Consider the following 15,000-nt stretch of genomic DNA (forward strand, 5'->3'; position numbering starts at 1 on the left):
AAAGTGTCGGGTTAAAATCGGGCTCAAATTAATGTGTCGGGCCGGGCTCGGACACAACGCGCACGGGCTCGGGTTGGGTCGGGCTTACTCTAAAGACATTCATGGCTAATAACTGTGAAACAGGTTGACACAATGCTATCCCTAACTTCACCACCAGATGTCCTCAAAGAGTTCTGAAGCTTCGAGTAGTGAACCTTTTTTTGATACAATTGGCTCGAAAGCTTCACTGCTTCAGAAAGCTTCAGTTCGCCATCACTAGAATTCGGTCGTCAGAGTATGACTACTTTCAACCACTGGGTCACGATTTCAGCAGGTGGACCCAAATGCAGGACTCTTCCAATCAGGAGCGCAGAACAAACACACTTTATTTTGTCCCAACAACGACAAACTCATAACTACAGACGAACAGAGAGAGACAAACCGACAAGAGACCAAAGAAACAGAGAGACTAAATACACAGGGTAACGAGGACTAACGAGGAACAGGAGGCTCAACAGGTGAAACAAATCAGACAATCACAAAGGCGGGAAAACCAAAAGACAGGAAGTAAAACCAGACAAGACCAAAAACCAGACTTTCAAAATAAAACAGGGAACAGAGCAAAACAGAAAAACAAGACTACCACAATAAGACAGAACACGGAACAAAGTACCAAGAACAAATCACAACAAGACACACAAAAAGGCCACAAGAGTAGCACAAAGGCAATCAGTCTCAGCCGGATCCTGACACACTGAAAAGGTACGACTAATGGAATGAAAATTAAATCTAATCGAATGAACACGTTAAGTAGGCTACAGGTGTAGTATTTGTGGAAACAATCTGTAATCCCTGATCACAATGATGGCAATGATATCTGAATTAGCCTAGCTTATTCACCACGGAGTCCAATTTTGTTGTGCAACGTTAGACAAAATTGCTAACTATAGGGAAATAGGAGTAGATAGCCTACAACGAGTTATTAAAGTGTGCTATTAATAGCCTGCCGTAACACTTTCTTATTTTTAACTGTCAATGCCAAATGAAAAATAAATAATTCGACCTGACGGATCATCAGACTCATTCATATCAGAACTGAAACACTGGAACAACAAACCCAGACCCACAGTTTCCCCATAGATGGATATACGTTTCCTTTTTTTAAAGAAAACAGCCAGGTTCAGGTGGGAAAGTATAAGATTAGCCTTTAACATTATCCCACTGCACTGAACAGCAACCCCATATTCACATATGTTATAAATAGGTCAATTTATATATACATACATTCTCTGTTGATTAATCGATTCATTTGCCTTCTGGTTGACAGCACAAAGGAGTGAGGAGACTAGAGAGGGAGAAGGGAAGAGAGAGCACGATGAACAAGGGGGAGAAAATGGCTAGGTAGCCTGTAAGATAGGGCTGTGAAGTTAATTGAATTTTGATTTCAATTTCGATTTTGGCTCCCAACGATCACCAAAATAGTATAATCGAGAAAAAACGATAATTTTGCCATGTTCTGTTTTGCAAGAACACTCTTATTTTGTCTTGTGTTCTGAATGACACACACACGCACACATCTGCACGCGCACATCTGCACGCGCACATCTGCACGCGCACATCTGCACGCACACATCCACCCCTCCCAAAGCCAGTCAGGGAGGCAAGTCGTGTGCATATCATCCGCTGAAATTTAAAAACTCAGCGCGGGTAAAGATGGCAGCAGCGTTTGGTGAGCAAAAAAAAGGCAAAACCAACTCAGTTGTCTGGGAAAAGCTAACGTTAGCTAACCCTAGCTAACGTTAGCTAACCCTGCGGTCCCTCTGCTGTAGTAGACGATGTATTCCCCCAACACGCTGTATTCACTTACTGTTTAAAACTTTTTCCAGCTTAGCGGGGGTGCATAGGCATACTGCTCAAAACCAACATGAAAAAACTCAGCGTTTAGTGTTGTTGTTAAACTGTATGTAAATGAGCAGGGGCGTTAAATCACCTGTTTCACATAACGTTACTCTAAGGTACCGTCTATATGCTGGATTTTTCCTAAGGTTAGCTAGCAATATTGCTTAAAGGGTCAAAATACAGATATTGCAAATTGTGAATCAGTTAGTGATTTAGAACAGTTCCTTCCTCCTCAGCGCTGTGGAGATCTGGCAATGAGAGACTAACAAATAACAAAAGGAGACATAAAAGCAGAAAGGTTGGTAGTAATACATTTTGGTCAATTTGGCGACGTTTTTAATGAAACTTATAATAAAGGTTATGGTATACCGGTGGCTGCCTTTACCAGGTAGCAGCGAGGCACAGAGCAGCAGACAGACGGGATATAAGAGAAGGTCGGACCAGAATGTGCTCTGAGTGATCAGATCTCAGTGATTCACACCTCTACTTAAAGCTGTCCACTTGTGAACTGATCACTCAGATTAGATTTTAATACCAGGTGAAAACAGGGCCATAGATCTCTCAGAGGTCACCTGTATGGCAGTGGGCTGGAAACACAGAGACCCTCTACAAGAAGACCACACCCCCAATGAGACAACGCTACTTCTAGTTTACTGGAGGTTTCAGAACAACTCACCTCAGTCTTCAGCTCTTTATTTCAATATGTTCCTCCCTTTCTTTCTGTCTTCCCCTCTTCCTTCTCCTCGTCTCCATTTTAATTGGCCTGTCGCTTACAGGTCGCCTTGTTTTTTTAAACAAAGTAGAGACAGTAAGTCTCGTGGTTATGACCCAATCGTTAGCCTATTTTTATAAAAGCGTCTGCTACGGAGCCATAACTGTTATGGTTTCGGTGTTTTTGCTTGCTATTTTGTTTCCTTTCTAGTTTTCTGTATTTATCCTGTTTGCTTTATTCTGGACTGTGTATTTATGTCCCCTGTGTCTTCCTGTGTTCTCTGCTCTCCCTTGTGTTTAGTGTTGTCAAGTTTCTGTATTTAGTAGATTCCATGTGTTCTGTTAGTTGTTCCCGTTCCCTGTTTTATTTTGATAGTCTGTTTTCTGTCATGTCTAGTTCTACTTCCTGTGTTTGCCCTCCTTTGTGATTGCCCTGCCCGCCCCCTGATGTGCTTCACCTGTTGTCTCTCCTGTTTCTGATTTACCCATCACCTCATGTATTTAGCCTCTGTGTTCCCCTTGTCTTGTGTCAGATCGTTTTGTGTCAGTACCTGTTTTAGTTTGTAGCCATGTCCTTGTGTTTCCTCCCTGTACCTTGTGTCTGCGCCTCGTCAGTGTTCTCCTGCCTATGTTTTTCCCGTCAGTTCCTTTTTGTGAGTTTTCCAGTCTTTGTACTGCCGCTTTTTGTTTATATTAAATCCTCCACTGCAAACGTCCTCCTGCCTGCCTGCTCTCTCTGCATTTTGGGTCCTCTACTTCCCTCACCCTTAACAATAACGTGAGCTACGAGGTAATGGAGCCTTTTATACATTGTCGTGTTTCTTTAGAAATAAACAAAAGACAAATAGAGTCTTTAAACGCTTCAGATGTAAAGTTATTTGCTGTCAAAGTGAGGTCAGAATGAATGGGAGTCAATGGGATGCTAACGGGAGGTGATGGCTTGTTAGCATCAAAATGGCGCCATAGGAGGTTGGAGTTCTGAAGCGAAGCACACCCCCCCCCCTTGGGAATATCAGGGACTGTCAACAACACGTCCCCAACTAGGACATTTTGTTTTTTAAATCTTTATTAAATCTTTTCGATACAAAGAGTAAGAACAAGCAAACAGAGTCATTAATACAGAAAAAACATTAGTCAAGAGCAGAGCCAGGGTGAGTTTCAAATATATACATTAAAAATGTTGCATAACTGAATGGTTATATATGGTATATGGTCATAGATGGTTTTGATGTAGGCCTACTGTTCCGTTTCCTTACCAAAAGCAATAAAAGAATGTTTAGAGTTATTACATTTGGCTTTGTGAATATATTTCCCTAAAATTATCAATACAATACATTAATTAGGTAGGCTATATTTGTTTTTTTTTTTTACTTTTGTTGTCATGGAAACCAAACAGTACATCTTTCCACAACAAAGAAAAATCAGAGACAAGTTTATCAGTAATGTATCAGGATGGATACATTACTGATAAAGAAAGAGATGGTTTGTGGAATTCAGATAAAATTAAGGGAACCAACTGGGAAACTCTGTTAGCAAAATCTAGTCCCAGTTTCCCACCTCTGATTCCGACAGGAAGTGACGTGAATGCTGATGTTTTCACTCGGAAAAATGTTTTTCCAATGTCCATGAACGCAGCATTCCTCTCTGAGCTGGTGAGTGATGTCATAGCGCCCTCTGGTGACATCAGCAGGAACTAGAAGCAGAGCGCCACCAAACATATTCACACATTAAAACATGTTTACACCTTTTATTAGTTTCATTACTATGTTTTTATCTTACACACTCTCCCCACTTTTTAAATTACATTTTATGTATTTATTTAATATTTTATTTTATTTTTATTTTTGTAATCGGTTTTATTATATATACACATTATTTTCATTAATTATTTAAAAACCTTAATCGTTTTATTTAATTCTTTTTTGCATAAAGACAGTAAACCTGAAAGATATGAATTGTTTTATGAATGATTTTCTGGACTTTGATGTGATGTATTGATCCTCTAATGCACACGTGTCAAACTGAAGGCCCGCGGGCCAAATCCGGCCCATCGCAGATTTTGATCCGGCCCGCATATCAATTAAGGTTCACAGTTATGGTGCGTTCTTTTTGTCTTGTAATCGCGACTAGTAGCTTGAGTGTGACGTCACATCCATGTCGAAAAACGTATAACCGCGGGGTTAACGTTAGGCTACTGCTCTGCTTTCTGCTCCAGACTCGGCTTAAAGCCATCGTTGTCATAGCAACCGAGCATCTCTAGACAATTTCAGCTGCACAAGCTCCAAAATAACTAATCAGGCGATATTTAACTCCTAATAAGACTGTAGAGACATGTCTATAGGTAGCAGTATACAGCACTATGTTTAACTCCTAATAAGACTGTAGAGACATGTCTATAGGTAGCAGTATACAGCACTATGTTTAACTCCTAATAAGACTGTAGAGACATGTCTATAGGTAGCAGTATACAGCACTATGTTTAACTCCTAATAAGACTGTAGAGACATGTCTATAGGTAGTAGTATACAGCACTATGTTTAACTCCTAATAAGACTGTAGAGACATGTCTATAGGTAGTAGTATACAGCACTATGTTTAACTCCTAATAAGACTGTAGAGACATGTCTATAGGTAGCAGTATACAGCACTATGTGTACCACTTCTTCATTTGCTTACAAAAAAGACAAAAGTGCTTAAAATTGTAGAAAACCACAATGTTTACTACGTGTGATGCACGACGTAGCCATCTTTGAAAGTGAACTCGGGGTCCTCTGAGTTCAGACGACTTGACGAGTGGGGGGGGGGCTCTCTTTTTGCAACTTCCGGTTCGTAACTCCGGAAAACGACTCGTAGATCGACTTGATGGACAAAAAGAACGCACCATAAATTCTGGCCCACCAACTTTTGTCACTTTTTCCCGACGTTTTGGGCGCTTTTTTCTATGATGGCTGAGGAATTGTTTTGGGACTTTATGTGGACCAAACTGTACGTGAGAAGACAATATGAGACATGCAATAATACAGTCAAAGATGTTTGACTTCTTCCATAAATAAATAAAAGCATGTCAGTAAACTCTACATGTCTGGCCCCTGATGTGATTCTCATTTACCATTTAGTGAAAATGAGTTTGACCCCCCTGCTCTAATGGATCAGTGTGAAGAATGGTGATGTAATGGAGGTGTGAGAGTGTAATGTGTTCCTCTGAGATGAAGTGAAGGACTAAATGTTTGAATCCAAGCTGCAGCGGTGTGCTGATGTGACCTGTGTGAGATGTCTTGTGTATCACTCCGTGCCAGTCAGGTTGGTAACAGCCAGTTTATTCAGCCTCTGCCTGCTTTTACAATGGAAGACAACAGTAGCTAAGTCTCCATCCACTTGTCGAATTATCTGAAGTTCGGTAAAAAGACTCCTGTAAATAAAGCTGATCGTGAAAGTGTGTTTCCATCCGACGGCTTTAAAGCGAACAAAAACCTGTTGCGTGATGACCTCACGTACCGTTCTGCGATTAAAGTGGTATATGGAATAGATTTGAGACATTTTGAGGTGTTTCCTTTCATTTTCGCACTGAATCGCACAACATTCAAGCACCCATTTGTGAACAAAGTTTAGCTAGACAACAGTAGTTGTTAATATGAGAAGCTGTGATGGGCCTTTGGCCGAGGATCTGATCCAGATCATCTAAAAGATGAACTCTCCTTTTAGCGAGCTCTGTCTCGATGGAAAGCCTCCGTTGCTGTGAGGAGTTTCCATTCTCTACAACATCATTTTCTGGGTGTAAAACTTTGACGCTTACTTTAGTGAAGCAATCTACATGAATAATAAATGTACGTGTATATTATGAAATTTAAATAAATTAACAAATTTTAAAGCTGTTCTCTTTCAAATTACCAAAGAGTCAATACATAAACAAAATTATAATATGGCTTCTTCATACTGGACTGTTACTTGTCATCCTTTTCAGTATTTTAACAGTTAACAATAATGATTTATGTGCTGGACTTCTCCCTCAGTACAAAACATCGAGCAGATCGCAAGGAAATATCTCAGTACAACACGTGTGTCCGTGTGTGTGTGTGTGTGTCTGTGCGTGTGTGTGTGCGTGTGTCTGTGTCTGTGTGTGTGTGTGTGTGTGTGTGTGTGTCCGTGTGTGTGTGTGTGTGTCCGTGTGTGTCCCATGTGTGTGTGTGTCCGTGCATGTGTCTGTGTGTGTGTCCGTGTGTGTGTGTGTCCGTGTGTGTGTGTGTCCATGTGTGTGTGTGTGTCCGTGTGTCGGTCCGTTTGTGTGTATCTGTCTGTGTGTGTGTGTCCGTGTGTATGTGTCTGTCTGTGTGTGTATCCCTGGATTTATTCAACATGCACGAAACGAGACTGTCTCAAAGAATCTCTGTCTCTCTCTCTCTCACTTACAAAAGTGTGAACAAATACAAAATCCTGCAGAAAAGAGTCAGAAACACTTGTAAAAGTGGAGTAAAAGTCCAATATTTCTCTCTGAAATGTAGAAGTATGAAAAAGTACCAGTAGGTGAACACTGTAGTAGTGAAGTAAATGTACTCCGGTTAGTTTCCCCGGTGCCGTGTGGTGAAGAACGAGGAGAGGAGACGGTTCTGATCCGAGTTCATCTTTAATGACACCAAACAGCAAACATGAGCTCGTCATACTTCAATAAATGAACACGTGGCTGAAGATGAACTCAGAGTCCATACGCTGATGGTCTGAGGCCATCACATGATAGCTGAGATTTATTCAGAAACAGAAACCTCAAAGTGTCCCACCCGAGTCTCAATAACACATGAAACCTGACCAATAAAATCATCAGAATAGAACAATAAAAACATTAATGCACCAAAACTCCTTCAAATGATGCTCGGCTTCCTCCACAGAGACCAGACTATTACACTTTCGCCTGGTACTGTCTCTGGGGTCTGTGTGTATATGTGTCTCTGTGTTTATGTCTGTGTGTGCACCTGTGTGTGTCTGTGTGTATATGTGTGTCTGTGTTTATGTCTGTGTGTGCACCTGTGTGTATGTGTGTGTCTGTGTGTGCACATGTGTGTGTGTGTATATATGTCTCTGTGTGTATGTGTGTGTCTGTGTGTGTATATATGTCTGTGTGTGTGTGTATATATGTCTCTGTGTGTGTGTGTATATATGTCTCGGTGTGTGTGTGTATATATGTCTCTGTGTGTGTGTGTATATATGTTTCTGTGTGTGTGTGTATATATGTCTCTGTGTGTATGTGTGTGTCTGTGTGTGTGTATATATGTCTCTGTGTGTATGTGTGTGTCTGTGTGTGTATATATGTCTGTGTGTGTGTGTGTATATATGTCTCTGTGTATGTGTGTGTCTGTGTGTGTGTATATATGTCTCTGTGTGTATGTGTGTGCACCTGTGTGTCTGTGTGTGTGTGTATATGTCTCTGTGTGTATCTGTGTGTATATGTCTCTGTGTGTATGTGTGTGTATATATGTCTCTGTGTGTGTCTGTGTGTATATATGTCTCTGTGTGTGTGTGTATATATGTCTCTGTGTGTATGTGTGTGTATGTGTGTGCACCTGTGTGTGTGTGTGTGTGTTGTGTATGTGTGTGTGTGTGTGTGTATATATGTCTCTGTGTGTGTGTGTGTATATATGTCTCTGTGTGTGTGTGTGTGTGTGTGTGTGTGTGTATATGTCTCTGTGTTTATGTCTGTGTGTGCACCTGTGTGTGTGTATATATGTCTCTGTGTGTATGTGTGTGTCTGTGTGTGTGGTGGCGCTGTTCTATGGCGACACGCAGCAGCAGTTGTGCGCGTTATGTTTGTTTTTCCACCGATCGTGTGTGACCACTAACATAGTTCATTGTTATTTTTAACTCGGCTCATACGTGAGTTTGGAAACAATGACTCGCCTCAGACGGTTTTCTGCTCATTTTGACGCTTTTTGGTCACTTTACGCGGGTGCTCTGTTTGGACTACCACCTCCGTTACAACCGGGAGTTCCTACTATTGCTCCGGGATGCAGGTGGAAGGGGAATCGTGGACCCAGCTGGAAACTTCCCCATGGAGATCATCAGGCATGGTCCTTCCAAGGGAGACCAGGGGACGAGGCCAACAGAGGCGAGGAAAAGAGGCAGTCACAAGGGCGGGTTCGCCAGAGGCTCAAAAGACAGGGCCTCCGGAGGATCCCTCTCCCCAATAATCCTCTCCCCTGTACAATCCCTCCGGAGCAAGGTGGATGAACTCCAAGCAAAGGCCAGATTTGTATCGGACTACAGGACTGTCTTACTGTACAGACTGAGACGTGGCTCAAGGAGCAGGATCTACAACCAGACTTAGAAATTGATGGTTTTGGAGTACCGCTGCGACTTGATAGGGACCCGGTGTTCTGACGATCTATGCTGCCTTGTCGAAAAAAAACGCCACCAGTAGCACAAATCGATAGTAGAGTCTATCGAGTCGCGCTGCCCTATCGAAATGTGCTTCCTTATGTGTTCCCATTTCCAATTGTGCAGGCAGGCTGAATCCCATAGAGGTATAACTCTAACAGTATTGACATCTTGTGTTTATTTGAGAATATTTTGATACTCCATTATATATTTATTGAATATTTCAGTGGTAGCATATTCTGATATGACAAATATACCCTATCAAATAATGCTCCCCAACAGAATCATTACATATTGCACCACTACTCACCCATGTGCACTGTCAAGAGATAAGGAGCATATTTTGATATTCTATTAAATTATATTTGTTGAATACTTCAGTGGTAGCGTATTCTGATAGAAAAATATACCCTATCAAAAGGCACAATGAATAAATGATTTATTAGATATTACTCCATTAACCACAGTATCGACCACATGTCCGACCGCGAGGATGCATAGATTTATGGGCGGGAATCAGACCACGCTAAGTAGCACATCTGGATAGGTAGCATAGATGGACAGAACACCGGCAGCAACAGGAAAACCACTCGGTGGTGGTCTGTGCTTGTATGTCGATAAGAGCTGGTGCAATACTCTCCGTCCTTAATACTTACCGGAGAGTTTCCACAAATATTTGTCACACTTGTACAGAGGTGTCAAGTAACGAAGTACAAATACTTCGTTACCTTACTTAAGTAGAAATTTTGGGTATCTATACTTTACTGGAGTAATTATTTTACAGCATACTTTTTACTTCTACTCCTTACATTTTCACGCAATTATCTGTACTTTCTACTCCCTACATTTTAAAAATAGCCTCGTTACTCATATTTCAGTTCAGCTTGTTCATCGTTCAATAACACACACAAAAAAACCCTATCCAAATCGCTCCATCCGGAGAGAGTGAATGTGATTGTGGTTGGATGAGAAGTATAAACATAGCTATTCCGACACCCTATTGGTTTGTACGCGATCCATTTATATAACATTATTATAGTCATATGGTTTTGTACCCACTTTTTGGGGTTACGTTTTTGTCCTTAATGGCATTGTTTCCCCCCATCATCAGGGTCGTCAACGTTTTTAAGCCAAGGACCCCTAACTTAAAGTGAGATGTAGCAGGGACCCCCTACTACATATTGTATGAAATTAAGTTGCATATTAAACTGGGCCTACAATAACTGTTAGGGCAACCTAAAGCCTTCTTACGTACCATTTTTTCATAAGCTATTAAATTATTAGTTGTTGGCATGATTTTATAAATCATATTTTAATGTTACATACTGTATGTGACATACTGTATGTGGCACAGTAAATCTAGGATTAACTGTATCTGTGGGCTGATATCTTAGTGACTACCTTACCTATAGGCCAGTAAGCTTATCATCAGTGGGAATTTATATTTGCTAATAATATGTTGGAATTATGGAATAATTCGGAGGCCCCCCTGCAATGACTCTGAGGACCCCCTGTTGAAGATCTCTGCCTTCCATTACTTTTACTTTTATACTTTAAGTAGTTTTGAAACCAGTACTTTTACACTTTTACTTAAGTAAAAAGCTGGAGTTGATACTTCAACTTCTACAAAAGTCTTTTCAAACCCTAGTATCTATACTTCTACTTGAGTAATGAATGTGAATACTTTTGACACCTCTGCACTTGTATACATCCATCCGAGAGCGAACGTTGATATCGCATCAATGATAATAGTACAAACAGTGCAAAGTATCGCTCCTGGCGCGCCGAACTTTATAATGGGCGACTTTAACCACGGTAGGCTTGGAAAGTCGCTAAGTAGCTTTTCCCAATATGTCACATGTCCTACAAGACATATGAAATGTTTGGACCTCTGTTATGGTACAGTTAAAAAAGCCTACAGGTCATTTAGCAGAGCCCCCCCTTGGTCGGTCCGACCATAACGTTGTTTATTTGGTTCCGGTCTACAACACTGTCCTGAGGAGAACAAAACCTGAGCGACGTTTGGTTCCGGTCTGGTCTGAAGAATCTACACAGGAGCTATTGGACTGTTACTCATGTACAGACCGGGACTTGTTTAAGGAAGCGTGTCCTAACTCGGATGAACTTGTTGAGACTGTTTCTGCTTATATAAGTTTCTGTGAAAATGAAATAATTCCAAAAAAGGCTATTTCTATTTTTCCGAATAATAAACCATGGGTGACCAAGTCCGTTAAAAGTATCATTAACCAGAGAAATATTGGTTTTAAGCAGGGCGATACCATAGTCTATAATGACCTGCAGAAGCAAGTAAAGAGGGACCTCGAATTAGCTGAACTTAAATATAAGGATAAAGTTGAATCCCTATAGAGCAGTGGCAAGTCACGCCCTGCATGGGACGGTGTGAAGTCAATGATGGGCTTACAATCTAATCATAAAAATCTCTCCTTTGATGGGAAGACAGATTTCGAGCTTGCAGATGAACTGAATATTTTTTATAATCACTTTAATATTTACAATTTTACCAAGGAATTGTCCATGCACAGGGAATCCTGGCCACAACAAGATGTGGCTATCATTATTGATAAGGACAGAGTTCACAGAATTCTTAGGGGGGTGAAGGAAAGGAAGAGCCCTGGTCCAGACAATATTGGTGGACACCTACTAAAAAGCTGTGCAGAGCCTTCATATTCAATAAGTCACTTCAATCACACCAAGTCCCTCTTCTCTGGAAAGAGTCAGTGATCGTACCTCTGCCTAAGACCAAAGGACCTAAATCGCTTAATGATTTTAGACCAGTGGCCCTCACTCCTCTCATTATGAAAACTTTTGAAAAAATGATCAAACAGGAGATTTTAGCAATAACACAGCCACAACTCGACCCCTTACAATTTGCCTACAGGGCAGGAAGGGGGGTCGAGGATGCTACGGGTAGTCTGCTCAACACAGTTTTTAACCATCTGGAAGGGGCAAAGCGATTTGTAAGACTACTATTTATTGATTTTTCATCAGCTTTTAATTGTATCCAACCTCACATTTTAGCAGAAAGACTTTGAAAGACACACAATATTAATCCAGGGCTAATAGCATGGCTAGTTGACTTTTTATCCTCCAGACCCCAAAGGGTTAAAGTCAATGGTGTTTCATCAGGCAATCTTTAATCTTCTACTGGCTCCCCACAAGGATGTGTCCTCTCCCCTCTCCTTTTTGTCTTATACACAAATGAATGCCATTCACAATATTGACAATATGTCATTGTGTCTTTACTTAATGAAAGTGTGATTGAACACGGACCAATAGTGAAGGACTTTAACGATTGGTGTAAGCGTTCTTTTTTAAATATAAATGTCTCTAAGACTAAAGGATTGATTATTGATTTTAGGAAACAGTGCCCCCCTCTTCCCCCCACTATCATTGATGGCCAACCTGTTGAGACAGTACAAGAATATAAGTACCTTGGCACAATAATTGATAGCAAGCTATGTTTTGAACCACACACTGATGCTGTCTGTGCCTAAGCTCATCAGCGTATGTATTTTTATCGAAAACTGAGGAATTTCAACATTGACCCCACGTTTATGAGAATGTTTTATTGAGTCGGTTTTAACCTTCTGTTTTATTTGCTGGTTTGGTTCTCTGTCCATGAAAACCCCAAAACGACTAGAGAGTATCGTTAGGACATGTGGCAAGACTGCAGGCATCAACCTCCCCTCTCTCTCCCACATCTACTCCAACAGAGTGGCCAAGAAGGCCCGATCCTCATCAGCTGACCCAAACCCCCCCTCGTCCTGCCAGTTTAAGTCACTTCCCTCAGGCCGTAGGTACTCCATGCCCAGATGCAGGTCCAATAGACTCAGAAACTCTTTTATCCCGACTTCTATTTCCATTTTAAACAATTTGCCAGAATTGTTTAAAATGTTTAAAATGTATGCATTTTACTATTGTGGTTTAGATATTGTGGGTATTTTATGTTTCGCTGTTGTTGTTTGTCTTGTCTTTGTGTGTCTGCTGGCTGTACAAATAATTGCCCCTCGGGGATAATAAAGTTACCTTGACCTTGTGTGTGTGTGTGTATATATGTCTGTGTGTATATATATGTATGTCTGTCTGTCTGTGTTTGTGTCTCTGTGTGTATATATATCTCTGTGTGTCTGTGTGTATGTCTGTCTGTGTGTCTCTGTGTGTATATGTCTGTGTGTGTGCGTGTGTCTCTGTGTGTATATATGTCTCAGTGTGTGTGTATATATGGCTGTGTGTATATATATGTATGTCTGTGTGTTTGTGTCTGTGTGTATATATATATATATCTCTGTGTGTGCGTGTGTGTATATATGTCTGTGTGTGTCTCTGTGTGTATATATGTCTGTGTGTGTGCGTGTATATATATGTCTGTGTGTATGTCTGTCTGTGTGTGTGTGTGTCTCTGTATGTATATATGTCTCTGTGTGTGTGTGTATATATGTATGTGTGTGTGTGTCTGTCTGTGTGTGTGTGTGTGTCTGTGTGTGTGTATAAATGTCTCTGTGTGTATGTCTGTGTGTGTGCGTGTGTATGTCTGTGTGTATGTCTGTGTGTGTGTGTATAAATGTCTGTGTGTATGTCTGTGTGTGCGTGTGTATATGTCTGTGTGTGTGTATAAATGTCTCTGTGTATATGTCTGTGTGTGTCTGTGTGTATGTCTGTGTGTGTGTGTATAAATGTCTCTGTGTGTGCGTGTGTATATATGTCTGTGTGTGTCTGTGTGTATGTCTCTGTGTATGTCTGTGTGTATATATGTCTGTGCGTGTGTGTGTGTCTGTGTGTTAATATGCAACTGTTCCAATAACCCATTAATCAGTTTGATTAATTTCTTTCTGATAGAACAGTACAACTAGTGTGATGTCATCGTGTTAAATATGAATATAGTTCTAGTGTCTTCTCTGACCCAGATCTCTGAGTTGGGGACTAAACCAGACCTCTGAGGCCGTGGTCCTGGGAAACGTCTCCGACACCGATCCCAGAAAACTCTCCGATCGACCGACGACTCGCCATCGTGGGCGTGGACCAGCGAGCCGCGGCTGCGCGCTCGGGTACCCAGGTCAACCCCCCGAACGCACTGTCTCCTCGCTAGGGTTGGGTATCGTTTGGGTGTTTTCTGATACCGGGGCTAAATCGGTACTTTTAAAACAGGGCCGGTGCCTAAACGGATACTTTTTAACCCTTGTGTGGTCCTTCGGGTCCTTGTGACCCAAAGGCCAAAACTAGGGTTAATACAGCACCTTAGTGCTTGTTTGTAGAACATTTTGGTCAGCTTAAACTGTGTTTAAATGTGCTCTAGAAACAAACTTTACTTACTTACTTTACAAGAGACAGGGTTTAGAGAGCAATTCTCCACAAAATAAACGGAGAACATAACCCTTGTGTTGTCCTTTGGGTCCCGTGACCAAGGACAACACAAGGGTTAAGAAAGTTAAAAAAAACAGAAGGGTACTAAACAACAGTCGGCGACATTTAAGAACAACTTGTTTATTACTACGGCCATATGGCCAAAATAAGTGTTTTATTAGTAATGTAATAACTATAACTTATAATAAACAATAACTTATTTCACCAGTAAATTGCTGTTGAATGACAAAAACAACCACCAGGTGGGAAAAGTGTATTTTACAACAACTTTGAATGCACCGCGAAGCTGTAGGTTACCAGTTTCAGTGAACGCACCGTCTGTGTTTCTCCAGCGTGGGCAGCTGCTGCGCTGCAGAGCCCACTGTTGGAATCCAGTCCCACTTTACACTGTTTAACGTTAGCTGTCGGCACTTTAACTGTGATTAATCCAGCTGCTAGCTAAAGCTAGGCTAACGTTACCTGCTGTCCAGTGTAGTGTAAAGCCAGGCAATCAAATTTTCGTTCTTATTCGGTCTCGTTACTACCGCTTATGTCGGAACCCGAGTTTCGTACCAACCCTACTCCTCGGTACCGAGCATCGTAAAGATGCCTCGTCACTCAACACCCAATTACAATCCCTTAAGGAGTAGATCTCAGCAGGGGTCAGGGAGCCAATCAGCACGCAGT

Source organism: Perca flavescens, chromosome 7 (assembly GCF_004354835.1).
Source record: "Perca flavescens isolate YP-PL-M2 chromosome 7, PFLA_1.0, whole genome shotgun sequence".
NCBI classification, from domain to species: domain Eukaryota; kingdom Metazoa; phylum Chordata; class Actinopteri; order Perciformes; family Percidae; genus Perca; species Perca flavescens.